The sequence below is a fragment of the Eleutherodactylus coqui genome, chromosome 2, assembly GCF_035609145.1.
Source record: "Eleutherodactylus coqui strain aEleCoq1 chromosome 2, aEleCoq1.hap1, whole genome shotgun sequence".
Taxonomy (NCBI): domain Eukaryota; kingdom Metazoa; phylum Chordata; class Amphibia; order Anura; family Eleutherodactylidae; genus Eleutherodactylus; species Eleutherodactylus coqui.
Window position 1 is genome coordinate 168,542,813 of NC_089838.1, and position 15,044 is coordinate 168,557,856.

Consider the following 15,044-nt stretch of genomic DNA (forward strand, 5'->3'; position numbering starts at 1 on the left):
CTTACAGAAAGAAAACCATATGCTAGGAGCTTCTGACAGTGCAACTGCTCTAACCATTTAGTACATCACTGAATGTCCATTTGTGACCTCAGACTCCAGCAAGAATGTACCTTAAAATTCCTATCTTTCCTTTCTTCTAAGACAGTATAATTCATTAAATTCATTACAAGCTTCTATTCCAATAAAGCAAACAAAGCTACTTTCCAAGGTTAGTATCACATTCCCCTCTCCATTCTTATCACATGGCCCTGAGATTAAGACAGAGGCAAGGAGGGGGAGGGGGGGGGGGCTTGTCTCAGCCACAGCTTCAAGTAAACAATCTTTCTCTCACTAAAAGCAAGCTCAGTTAACCATTCGTGTGTGTATATATATATATATATATATATATATATATATATATATATATATACTGGCTGATATACCCGGCATCGCCCGAGTTAATTTGGTACTGGTGTTTATCTGGTGTTCAAACAGAAAATCTTATGAAGTCGTAATTACTTTAGAGATACCGAGGAAAAAAATATGTTCACCATTTTGCATGGTTCTTTGCGTTACCCAGAAAACACCACGTAGTGGTAACCATGCAACGTATATAAAATAAAAAAATAAATAAAAAGATTTGTGAAAAACAAATAAGAAAACAATCTAATTTTAAAAGCAATTCATCCTCGTTAAAACTAAAAAGGTAGTTTTTTGAAAATGTCATCCCACAGAATGTGCCACCTCGCACACGCTGCTCATAACACACAGATCAGATAGATTCTTCTCAGTGTATAGGCAGATAGGAAAGATATTTATCTCAGACTGCATGTGAAAATGTCACCCCACAGAATGTGCCACCTCACACTCTCCTCATTTTTACCCTGAAAGGTAACGCCCTTTTTGTTCAAATTTCCTACCCAGACTGAAGGTTGCAGCCCCTTGTTATACTTAAAGGAGATGTCCCGAGGCAGCAAGTGGGTCTATACACTTCTGTATGGCCATAATAATGCACTTTGTAATGTACATTGTGCATTAATTATGAGCCATACAGAAGTTATAAAAAGTTTTTTACTTACCTGCTCCGTTGCTGGCGTCCTCGTCTCCATGGTGCCGACTAATTTTTGGCCTCCGATGGCCAAATTAGCCGCGCTTGCGCAGTCCGGGTCTTCAGCGGTCTTCTATGGAGCCGCTCGTGCCAGAGAGCGGCTCCGTGTAGCTCCGCCCCGTCACGTGCCGATTCCAGCCAATCAGGAGGCTGGAATCGGCAGTGGACCGCACAGAAGAGCTGCGGTCCACGAAGACGGAGGATCCCGGCGGCCATCTTCAGCAGGTGAGTATGAAGACGCCGGACCGCCGGGATTCAGGTAAGCGCTGTGCGGGTGGTTTTTTTAACCCCTGCATCGGGGTTGTCTCGCGCCGAACGGGGGGGGGGGTTAAAAAAAAAAAAACCCGTTTCGGCGCGGGACATCTCCTTTAAAGGCATACTCCATCCCAGCAGTCCATGTCCACTTCCTTTTGTACTTTGCAGCCTTTCAGTACATACAACAGTCAGTTTTATTCCTGTCAGTACATATTCATATTTCTAAATGCGTTTTGTTTTGCTTCGAAGAAAGCTGTCTCATATATTGCAGGGTGCAGATATGTTATTAGTTACATAACATAGGAATGGTCATGCCAAGTTTCAAGTTTGTGCAGTACAGATGTGTGTTAATAGTTACATTACATAGGGGGTCACTTACTTTTATGCATAGGATTGAATAATCAAGTTGCAACCCTTTAAATTTCCAATATTTAGTATGCAAAGAATGGTCATGGCAAATTTGACATTTGTGCGGTAAAAATTTGTGTAATTATTTGTTGCATCGGGAAGTGAGAGAATTAGATTACGTATGTAAAATTTGGACGCTAATTCTTTTGCACTTAGAATTAAATAATCGAGTTGGGACTCATTAACTTTTCCTATGCATGACATAATCAATGTTCGTGCTAAATTTCAAGTTTCTATGACATCAGGAAGTAAGAGAATTAGATTACATACGTAAAATTTGGATGCTAATTCTTTTGCGCTTAGAATTGAATAATCGAGTTGGGACCCATTAACCTTTCCTATTTATGACATAATCAATGCTTGTGCTAAATTTCAAGTTTCTATGACATTAGGAAATGAGAGAATTAGATTACTTACGTAAAATTTGGATGCTAATTCTTTTGCGCTTAGAAGTGAATAATCTAGTTGGGACCCATTAACTTTTCCTATATATGACATAATCAATGCTCGTGCCAAATTTCTATGACATTGGGAAGTGAGAGAATTAGATTACGTACGTAAAAATTTTGACACTAATTCTTTTGCTCTTAGAATTGAATAATTGAGCTGGGACCCATTAATTTTTCCTATTTATGACATAATCAATGCTCGTGCAAAATTTCAAGTTTTTATCACATCAGGAAGTGAGAGAATTAGATTACGTACATAAAATTTGGACGCTAATTATTTGCGCTTAGAATTGAATAATCGAGTTGGGACCCATTAAATTTTCCTATTTATGACATAATCAATCTTCGTGCCAAATTTCATGTTTCTACGACATCAGGAAGGGAGAGAATTAGATTACATACATAAAATTTGGATGCTAATTCTTTTGCGCTAGAATTGAATAATCGAGTTGGGACCCCTTTACTTTTCCTATTTTTGACATAATCAATGCTCTTGCCAAATTTCATGTTTCTACAACATCGGGAAGTTGGAGAATTAGTGGCGAGTCAGTCCGTGAATCAGTGAATCAGTCAGTATATATATATATGCACACATACATCCATATCTATCTACCTAGTATTATACGCCTTTTCCTATATATCTATTGCACTGTATCTATATCTATTATTTCATATTGATCCTCTCTATCTGCCATCAAATCGCATGCCTCGTAACCTTTCTCTCCATTATGCTTGTTCCCCATATTTTTCTCACCATCTGACCATCAATGTAACGTTCAGTAGACACTCCCCCGATGCCAGGCACAATATATCACGTCCTGTACTTTCAAACAATTCAGCAGCAACACAGTTTAGCAATCTGCCTTTTCTAGAAGGGATCCAATAATGCACATTTAACCTATACACTTTGATCTGAGGACAGTCCTCTTCCAGTGGGCCAAACCCACAACAAGCCACTGTGTACGGTACATCAATCTTGGCTATAACCCAACCAATGCGTACTTATTGCCATCAACAATCCCTTCTTACATACATACACATAGACGGAGCACTTGTACAATTGGGGTCGTCTCACTGCCCTGCCGGGAGTGACCAGGTGACTCGTTTCAACCCTAACAGTGTCCGTCAGCACCCTCTATCTCCCCAGAGAAACTATTGGTATCTCCCTGGAGAAGAGTCTGTTTGGACAAGCCGTCTGTCAGCACCCTCTATCTCCCTGGAGAAACCACCAGTTCCTCCCCGGAGAAGAGTCTGTCCAGACAAAACCTCTCGTGACCAGTCTGTTGACTCTGCTGAATAACCCATACTCTCAAAATAACAGGTATGCAAACCATTCCTTTTAAAATATGACAGGTTCTCTATAGCATGGTCGAGACATAAGGTACCTGTCTGACAGGTCTGGACTGACCGGATTGTGCACGGACGCACAGACAAGCCTGGAACTGGCCACACAGGTATAGATAATTTATCTTACCGCATTCAGATTTTTGGTTAGGCCCACCAGTTTCTCTAGGATTGTCCTGTGCATCCACGTCCTTCAAAGACCGGTCCCTCCGGATCCAAATCGACCATGGCGCCAACTGTCGTGGATTTATTTTGGGGTCCACGGCGTAATCAATAGGAATGTTTGCACCCTTTCAGATTTATGTTCAGAGATTGTGCGCACATTGGAAGAGATCACATGGAGACAAGACTGTCAGTGTAGAAAGTCTTCCTGACTCTGTTTATTAGTGGGCGTAAAGCATCTTTTATAGCATTAAGGGTTAATTGGCCTTTATGGGCAGCAGGAAGCAATATGTGGTTGGAAATCAAAGCATGGGATCGGGTGGTCCAAATATAGTCTTTTTGCATCCAATCCTGCGTGAGTTGCTGTCATCATAGACGTCCGACATCACGTGTTTTCAGATAAAGAGCCAGCGCCATCTTTTTGAGTTCCATGGAGGGGGCAGGGGCGGGAATGAGCAATGTGTAGTCAAATGAGGCCTGAGGGTTATGTGCGGGTAAAAAATGTGCCCTGAGGTTAGGAGCGTGTGTTTCTATCAAGCTGCATATTCTGATAATGGTTAGCAGTACAGGCATATTCCGTTCTATTCTACTGGCTCAGATAGTGAATATATATATCCTCCACTGTACTAATAAGCATTAGTGCCCATTAGTACTTTATGCAAACCGATCGCTAATCTTTTAATCGTTTGAAAGATTATCTTTGCATGTAAATGGGCCTTAACGCAGGAAGAAGTGCATAGCCATATTAAATAGATAAAAATAGGCAAATTGCCAGGTTCTGATAGTATACACCCTCAGGTTTTAAGGGAAGTAAGTAATGTGATAAACAGACCCTTGTTTCTTACATTTAAGGACTCTGTAGTGACGGGGTTTGTTCCATTGCATTGGCGCATAGGCAATGTGGTACCGATATTCAAAAAGGGGTCAAAAAGTGAACTTGGAAATTACAGGCCGGTAAGTCTTACTTCTATTGTGGTTAAAATGTTTGAGGGGTTTCTAAGAGATGTTATCCTGGAGTACCTCAATGTAAATAGTTGCATAACTCTGTGTCAGCATGGGTTTATGAGAGACTGTTCCAGTCAAACCAACCTGATCAGCTTCTACGAGGAGGTAAGTTTTAGAATGGACCATGGAGAGTCACTGAATCTTGTGTATCTGGACGTCTCCAAAGCGTTTGATACTGTGCCGCTTAAAAGGTTGGTATATAAAATTGGCTTCCCCGTCACTGAGGCAGAAGTGACGTAATGTCAATATGAATTTCACGGACTAGACGCCTAAAATAATAGATTTTATTAGATACTAGCTAAAAAAATGGGGATAATAGAAAAATCACCAATCCATGGACAAACAAACACAAAAAACAACCAGAAGGAGACCAGTGTTATACACACTGGTCCCTGTGCATAATTCAGCAATGAAGCCAATATACCTAGGAGAAAACAAGAAAATGAATAAATTATATTACAGTTTAATAACTAAAACAAATTTTGAAGTACTAGTAGGGTCTAAATTAAAGCCAGCAGTGTGTTGGACTAGAAGACCCAAGCACTGATGTTTACTACAATTTTTGCGCCAATTAGGTCCACTATTCATGCCCCGTATGTTATGGGCTGAAAAACCCCGATTTGGCTCCCAACACTAACGGTCCAACGTGCTTCAATAGAGGTATAATCTTCAGGGACCTAAATACCCTCATACAGTGTTAATATTATGTCCTGATCGTGGTATGTCCCAGATATAAATGGGTATCCTACCCCACGATCAGGAAAGGTGGTATCAATTAGAACCCATTCCTTAAATAGTAAGTGGACTAACTACCATCTGAGCAGAGCCCACACTCTCTTTCAAGTGTTTCTAGTATGATTTTTTATTTATTTATTTTTTTCTCCCCCAAGCAGAAGCTCAGTGACCTAGCATTAGCAAGATAATTGCTCTCAAGGCTGTAAAAAAATAGGATGTCAAATGATGCCAAAATAATCAAAAGATAAATGAAATGAAAGAAATAAATAACCAACAACCCCGAAGGTGCATTGTCCTTTTCTGTGTTTGTTTGTCCATGGATGGGTGATCTTTCTATTATCCCCATTTTTTTTTAGCTAGTATCTAATAAAATTTATTATTTTAGGCGACTAGTCAGTGAAATTCAAAGGGAAAATTGGCTTCTACCCCATTGGGTGCTTTTTGCCTTCCTCTGGATCAACATTTGGGGTTAATAGGCGGAACTGGGTGGAGATATGTCTTTTTTTAGGGCTTACATACTATGTTACTATTACAATGTATATTAAAGTATATTGTATTTTTAAGGTTCAGCTATTAAAGGAATTCTGTCACCTAAATTTTCTATATGAAACTAATCACAATATACTAATCCCTATAATCCTCTAACTACAGATAGCATTAATCATACCTTTCTTACTTTCCTATGTTCTATCAATCATTAAAACCACCATGAAATCATCTGATGGCTCTCTTCCCCCTTCATACTAACAAGCATACCTCCTACTCTGCTGATTGACATATTCATGCATTTGTGGTTTTGGTAAAAATGCATGACATCAAGGAAGTTGTGGAGAGATGACCAATCATCATTGCACATGTCTCAGAGCTAGACGTGCATTGTTCACACAAATGCTCAGAAACTACACTCATCAGGGTAGGGGGCATGCTTGCAAGTATGGAATGGGAATGAATCAGGGCAACTTTGGCTATGGAACTGCCTATTGGATGGTTCCACTTTGTTTTTCATGTCATGCGGGAAGTGGAGAAAGTCCAAAGCGCACAGGAAAGTAAGAAAGGTATGCTTACTGTCATGTATAGTTAGCACAGTGTTAGGATTGCTTTCATATTATAAACATAGGTGACAGACTTCCTTTAAGCCCTGGCATAGGCAGAGCTTTATAGGGTTAAATACTTGGCAGCCCAAGGAGCCTTCTCTAGGCCCAGGGTTGCCATGGAAACTATCAGAACTGCATAATTGTATCACAGGGCTGTGGGGTAAATAGTAAGTTAGGAATCATTGGAGGATTTTCCCCATTTATTAGTGAGACCCAATATCTTACCAAATATATTAAAAATGGACATAATAGGACTAATTGATCTACTCATATTACCTGTATACAACAGATCATCTGCAAATTGTGAGATATTTTCCTCAATTTTTCCATACTGCAATTTAATTCGCAGGTGTTTGCCTTATCAAACCAGCCAGGGGTTCAATTGCCAAGGCAAAGAGAAGAGGGGACAAGGGGCACCCTTGCCTTGTTCCCCTATCTAACACCATCTGTCCTGAAATTAATAGAACAGTTTAAGGCCTTAGTCACACGGGCGTTTATTGTCGCGATTTGCGCATGCGCATGCGTCCGGCGATTTTTAAAAACCATTGCTTTGCAATGGTATCGGACACATGAGCGCTTTTTATGCGCTCGTCCGATAAATTATAGAACAGAAATCGCAGATCGCACCTATCTGCGATCTGCGATTCCTGTTCTCTTCTCTATATGCGCTCAACGGGGCCGGCGGCAGCAGCGCCGACCCCATTGAGAACATACAGAAGACAAATCATTCTTCTCTGCCACAGCTGGAACAGCTGTGGCAGAGAAGAGCGATGTTTGCCCATTGAATTCAACGGAGCCGGCAATACAGCCGACTCCATTGAAAGCAATGGGCTGCCGGCGTGCGCGGGATGAATTGTCGGGAAGGGGTTAAATATATAAGCCCTTCCCTGCAATGCATCCTGAAATGTGAAAAAAAAAAAAAAATGTATACTCACCTTTCCGCTGCAGCCGGAGTTCTGCCGCGGCCGTCGGCAGTTCTCCTGAACTGCTTCTGTATAATATTCAGCAGCCAGGGGTTTAAAATCCCCGCCTGCTGAATGATCTGCCTCTAATTGGTCACAGCCTGACCAATCAGAGGCAGCCATAACTCACACACCCATTCATGAATTCATGAATGGGTGAGTGTCTGCTGCCTCTCATTGGCTCAGCGCAGGGACCAATCTGATTGGTCCCGCTGAGCCAATGAGAGGCAGCAGACACTCACCCATTCATGAATTCATGAATGGGTGTGTGAGTTATGGCTGCCTATGATTGGTCAGGCTGTGACCAATTAGAGGCAGATCATTCAGCAGGCGGGGATTTTAAACCCCCGGCTGCTGAATACTATACAGAAGCAGTTCAGGAGAACTGCCGACGGCCACGGCAGAACTCCGGCTGCAGCGGAAAGGTGAGTATACATTTTTTTTTATTTTTTCACATTTCAGGATGCATTGCAGGGAAGGGGTTATATATTTAACCCCTTCCCGACAATTCATCCCACACTCGCCCGCAGCGCTTGCATTCAATGGAGCCGGCTGTATTGCCGGCTCCATTGAATGCAATGCGCTGGACAGCTCCGGCCCGTTTCTAATGAAACGCAGCTAGGAGCAGATTTTCGGGCGATTTGCGCGCACCGGTCACGCGATTTGCGGATGCGCGTCCGTCATGCGATCCGCAAATCGCGTGAAAAAACGCCCGTGTGACTAAGGCCTAACACATACCAAAAATGTCTCAGCAAAACCCACCCTTTGAATAAAAGCCCACAACTAATTCCACTTGTTGCTGTCAAAAGTTTGGCAGCATTGAGTGAAAAAACAGCCATGCTCCCACAAACTCAATGATCTGCCTGAAGATTCAGATATGACCTCCTTAAATTAATAGCAGTTCATTTGGCAAAAAGCCAGATTGATACTAATGCATTAAGTAAGTCATTACTAAAAGTAATCTCTTCACAAGTACCTTCGCCAAGATTTTAACATCATTAGTCAACAGAGATATTGGAGCTCATGCTTCCTCTGCCTATACTACTATTATGCTTGCCATTTCAGCAAAAGCTAGTGGTGTGGATATGAAAAATAATACACAAAATTAATCTACTCTACACAGTATTTTTCTAGCTGTGACTAAAAGCAATATTTTTTTTAGCTTCTGTCTTTGCTCAGATTGGGAGCCTGAAAGAAGATGGTGGGTTTATAAGACATGATCTGTAGAAAGTTACTGAAAGATTATCTAAAGCAGATACATATATTAATTGAACTGGCACGAACTAAACAGTAGTTTCCTCACTACTTAAACAGTGGCCTAGCGCCACTACACTTACCCAACAAGGTGTCAGTCTGGAGGCATCCTTGCCTGTCAGACTCGTGGCCGTACCACAGTCTGGTCTCCCACAGACATCAGGCTTTCAGCATGTAACATCTTACTGGCACTGGATAGGAGCCTCGGGTGTAGCAGCTGCAGGTCAGGAAAGTAGTCAGGTGGAAAGCTAGGAGTCAACAACAGGAAGTCTCGGTTTGCAGTACAAAGGATGAGGCATGTAATATTATCAGGAGGGAAGCAAGATGTCTGTAACAGGGAATCACGGTTTGCAGGAAAGGAGCACGTTTGGGAAATGATGCTTGATCAAGGCAATAAAGCACAATAATCTCGCAAGGAACTTGGGGAAGGGCCAGACTTTTATAGGAAATCCTAATTGGAAGCAGGGTGGGGCCAGGACAGGGAGGCAGAAACTGAGTTAACAGGAACAAGGCTAGGGTATGCAGGGGAATTTTTCCAAAGGCCTGGATGGCTCAACAGAGAGCTGCTAGTCTAGAAACAGGAGCTCCTGGGTTTGAGTCCTGATAGTAGCCCCCTCCTTCTAGGATGGCCTCTGAGTATCCTAGGGGCTGGCTTTCCTGGGTACCTGCAATGGAACACATTCATGAGCCTGGGAGCATGGACGTCGTTGGCTGGCTCCCACAAGGTCTCTTCTGGGCCATACCCTAGGTATTGCAATTTCCCTCTATGGAGTCTCGAGTCCAAAATTTTATCTACCACAAACTCCTCCTCTTGAACCCTCACTGGTGAAGGAGGTGACTAGTTTCTTCCCAAGAAGATGTTGTCCTGGAACAGTTTGAGCAAAGATACATGAAATGCAGGATGGATGTATAGGTTGTGCGGTAGTCTTAAATGGAAAACCACCTGGTTGATAATTGGGAAGGGTCCCAAAAAACTTCGCCCAAGCTTGGAAGAGGGTACATGACACTTTAAATTTCGGTTGATAACCATAGCTTGCTGCCAACTTGGAAGGTGGAGGCTGCTTGGTGATGTCTGTCCGCTACTCTCTTGTAGGCATCCTGGGCTTTTTGCATGGTCTCCTTTAATTTTCTCTGGATTTCAGATAATGCTGTTAGTCTTTGGTTGACAACTTGACAAAGACCCTGAGTGGGTTGAAACGTTGTTGGTTGCTTTTAATGTCATAGAGGAATAAAGAAGTTTTTAATTTTTCACTAAAGTTTGCTGATTTCATCTCTCTATTTTGGAGTTTGTGAGGATGGCTGGTTCACTGTTCTTTGGGCGTTTCGTCTTTTTTCTACCTCACTGAATTCAGGTTGAAGGTATGTGCTGCTGAACACCTGACCTTGGATAGTCTGTGGTCGACCGTCAGGACAACATTGTTGGTAGGAAGGCCCGGAAAAAAGACAGGATGTATCCCATAGTTTGCATAGGATGGGCTCTGGGCAGTTGAACTATGTTGGGCATTGTTATAGGTGAACTCGGTTGTTGATAGATTATCCACCCGGTAATCCTGAAGATGAAGCAGCGGAGATACTGCTCCAGCATCTGGCTAGTTCTCTCAGTCTGACCGTTATACTGTGGATTAAAGGCAGAGCAGAGACTCACAGTAGTTCCCTGGGCCATGCAGAAATGTCTCCAGAACTTCGAGGGGAACTGAACCCCTCTGTCCAAGACAATATCGTCTAGAATTCCATGTAGTCTGAAAACTTCCTGGATCATCAATTCTGTGGTGTGCTTGGTGGTGGGAATCTTTTCTATGGGGACAAAGTGAGCCATCTTTATAAGTTGGTCCAGAACAACAAAGATGGTAGTCATTCCTTTCGAGGGGGGCAGGTCCACCATAAAGTCCATCGATAAAGATTCTGATGGCCTGGATGGAATTGGCAGAGGTTGTAGGAAACCTTCTTGTTCCGGACAACTTCATAATGAAAGTCGGTGCTGGATTAACCAATCACAGACATTCAATGATGACATTGAATGGCTGTGATTGGTTAACCCACCGCGGGCTTTCATTGGCTGACGTGGTGCTGGATTGACCAATCAGAGCATTAGTTTGCTGGAGGCCGGGTATTCAAGCCCCTCTTCCAGGAAGAAATGCTCTGAAAGCATGGAGGGACGCGGCAGGCTGCAGCAGCGACGGAGACCCGCATGAGGACCAGAACATCGGTGGTAGGTGAGTATTGATGTCTTTTTTTTTTTACATGTAGTGTAAAATTTTCCTTATTGAAATGAACTGGAACACATTAATGGCGTTCATTTCAATGGGGAAAAGTGATTTGACATACAATTGTTTTGGCTTAAGAGCTCCATCACGGAACGGATTAAACTCGTAAGCCAATTTCGTAGAATGGGCAGGATATGAGGGATAAAACTAAAATATATGCTGTTTTTCATCTATTCAATAATTTCAATGAGCTATTGTTTGTCTATTAGAAACACAATCTTTTAATTGTGTAAACGCAAGTTATTCGCGTGAAGTAAAGGTGCATTTACACACACAGATGATCGCTCAAAATCCATCAGAAACTGACAGTTTTGAGCAATCATTTTGCAGAGGTATTAATGGGCCAATCAATCCTTTAGTACTTCATTGCAATTGTTCTCCAGCAGGACAGTGGCTGTTAATAGCTTTTAAAGAATGTTAGCTGTTATCAGCACTGCCCGTGGAGAACACAGCATGCGGTCCATCCTATTTTATCATCCTGAGGGACGAAATTTTCATGCAGACCTGAAGTCAGTGATGGGCGAAAAGTGCACGGTAAGTGCACGATGGGTGCACATTTACACACAATGATTATCGGTCAAAAGATGGCTTTTGAGCAAATTTTGAGAGATAATCGTTGTGTGTAAAAGGGCCTTAAGTGTACTGATTCATGAAAATATCTCTTAAATGTGAGTCATCTTATATAGATTCCATGGGGAGAGCCGTTTGTCTTAAGGGTTATCCAGCTGTGACAAATGCATGTATACACTTCTGTATGGCCATTACAAAGCACTTTGTAATATAGTGTGTGCTTTGTAAATGAGCCATACAGGAGATATATACTTACCTAAATGGGTGCCCCCCCCCCCCTTGTGTTTAGGGTGTCCGTTGTCCTTGAATATGACAAATTCTTCCGGCGTTCTTCTTCTTTTGTTGCGCAGGTGCAGTAGCACTTGTCAGCTACTTGTGAACCTGCATATGATCCCTTGTGCATTCGCAGTCTATTGACGTCCTGGTTGCAGCTTCAGCATTGTCTGCCTCCTTTATGATTCTATGATTCTACTATTGGGGGTCTATATTACTACTGAGGCAGCTGTTGGGGGTCACTATTACTACTGGGGCAACTATTGGGGGTCACTATTACTACTGGGGCAACTATTGGGGGTCACTATTACTACTGGAGCAACTATTGGAGGTGACTATTACTACTGGAGCAACTGTTGGGGGGTAACTATTACTGCTAAGGCACCTATTGGGGATCACTGTTACTGCTGGGACAACTATTGGGGTCACTATTACTACTGAATATTCTGGGATGTATTAAGAGAAGCATAGTGTCTAGATCATGTGAGGTAATTATTCCCCTCTACTCTTCCTTAGTCAGACCTCATCTGGAATACTGTGTCCAGTTCTGGGCACCCCACTTTAAATAAGACATAGACAAACTGGAGCAAGTTCAGAGAAGAGTTACCAAGATGGTGAGCGGTCTGCAAATCATGTCCTATGAGGAACAGTTAAAGGATCTGGGAATGTTTAGCTTGTAAAAAAGAAGGCTGAGAGGAGACTTAATAGTGGTCTACAAATATCTGAAGGGCTGTCACAGTGCAGAGGGATCAGTCCTATTCTTATTTGCAAAGGAAAGACTAGAAGCAATGGGATGAAACTGAAAAAGAAGAAACACAGATTAGATATTAGGAGAAACTTTCTTACCGTGAGGGTGATCAATGAGTGGAACAGAGTACCACGGGAGGTGGTGAGTTCTCCTTCAATGGAAGTGTTCAAACAAAGGTTGGACAAATCTATATGGGATGATTTAGTGACATAGAGTCAACTTGGTTGCATTAAATGTGTGGTGCATGGGAGGGAGTAATGCCAGGCTGTTGTTGAAATGTTGAAGTGAGAAACATCCAAATGTAAAATCCAGTGCGAAATATAAAATATTCCATAATGAAGGAATATATTTTATATTTGGTGCACGATCTTTCATTTGGATGCTTCTCACTTCACCATTTACTTTGAAGTACCACAGTGCTTGGCTGGATACCTCTGCCCCTCCATTTCAGCAATCACTGGGGATCTTAGCACTTGGACCCTACCAAAACTTCTGGCATGTCAGTTTGATGTGTCAGAAGCTTTATGCTAGCGCAGTTACTCTTCAAGAGCTGTATGAAGCTTATAATATAAAGATATATCATATCAGGTAAAATATAAAAATGTTCGAACAAATGAAATATCTTCAAATTATGACATATGTAAGATGGCAAAATGCATAGAAATACTAGATATTGATGTACATTTATTCACAAACATGGCCCATACCTCCTCTGAATGTGTTTTATAGCAGTAGTTTTGTTTACTGCTCCCCAGCTGCAAAACTAGAGCAATAGACAACAATCAGATTAATCATGGAAAATTGATTTGTTTGTGAGCAATGGTATTTTCCTCCTGATATATTGTTTGCCAATTCTTCATTATGATTTACCCCAGTTTCAGTCAGCAATTTGATAAACAGTCTAGCAGAATAAATGGGGCAATGTCCTGCAAATATTGAAGTAGTTAATATTCCGAGCAGCTTGTTAGGTCATCAGTCTGACAGGTAAGTAAATATCTATCCGTCTTTGGGACCTGTCAATTTAATTTGCTGAATAGGCATTCTTGCATGTTGATTAGCTCAATAAATATTGCTTTCAAAGCTTGCATTAACTCTGAGTATAACACTTTCCTCATCTCTAAGGGCTCCTGTTCTGCAGTCATGGGAACCGCAATGTAAATGCAAGAAGGGCTGCTGCAAAATTAATCATTTGAGGATTAAAGTTGCCAAGCTGTAGGTTCATTACAAAGTAATGTTTAGTATGTTGTGTACCACTGTTCCAAAGTTATTATTTAAATGCTCTGAAAGGTGGCTTTCTTCTGGAGCACATATACTGTATATAATCTCAACAAGGCAGGAAATGGAAAGGGGATAGGATAATGGGGATGAAATAGAAAGCGATTTGAATTTCTATTTATGTTCTACCAGGCAACACGCAAGTAGACAAGTGGATCATTCCAGCATGACTTATCTATAGAAATAGGATAACTTACTTTCTAGTTAATACATACAGCTATGGTGGTTTTGACAGGGGAATTTCACAGTATTTTTCCAGGTATTTTTTTATTGGTGACCAATGCTATGTACAGCTCCACACACTGTTCAGCGGCCTGGAAAGGGATTTTAGGCTCCCTCCAAGTAAAAAGGAACCTGTCACCTGCATACACTAACCATAAATTAACTTATGGTGCTGTTAGGTGAGGTGACTGTTTCCGCAGTGCCCACCGCTGAAATCAGCCTGCCAGACAGAAATATGACCCTTTTCAGAGTCCCGTGTGCGCGCTCTCCCATAGACTTGTATAGGACAGCATACGCATTGGACTCTGAAAAGAGTCTGATTTTCATCCAGCGTGTGGACTTCAGCAGCAAGCACCACGGGAACCAGTAAGCAGGTGAGTTTAAAAAATACAGCACCCGGCTCCCTGTCACCTCACCTAACAGCACCAAAAGCTAGTTTATGGTACTTAAGGTAGGTGAAAGTTCCCTTTAAGTGAAGTAGAGAGAGAGCCTACAATACCATTCCAGGCCACTGCTACGTGTACGGAGCTGGGTTAGTTCTGACGTACATCTCTCAGAAAAACATCTGATCACTGGATGTGTTTATATTGGACCCCCGCCGATATATTATATTGATGACCTATTCTGAGGATAAGCCATCAATAGAAAAAAGGCAATAATAATGTTGTAATCTCATTGGAAGTTTCAATTTGGCAGCTGTTTTTGCTATGTGTTTACTGTACAGTGTATCTCAGTAGTAAACTTCTCTGGCATATGACAAAAAGACATGTTTTCTTTATAAAGCCCTTTGGTACTCTACAGTATACAAGAAGATATTTTTTGTTTTTTTAACTAAACTTAGGCTGGGTTCACACAGGACGGATTTGACGCGGAAAGCCATGTGGAGAGATTTTGCAAAAATCTCATCCACACGGGGCGGCCAATCTGTCGCAGCAAA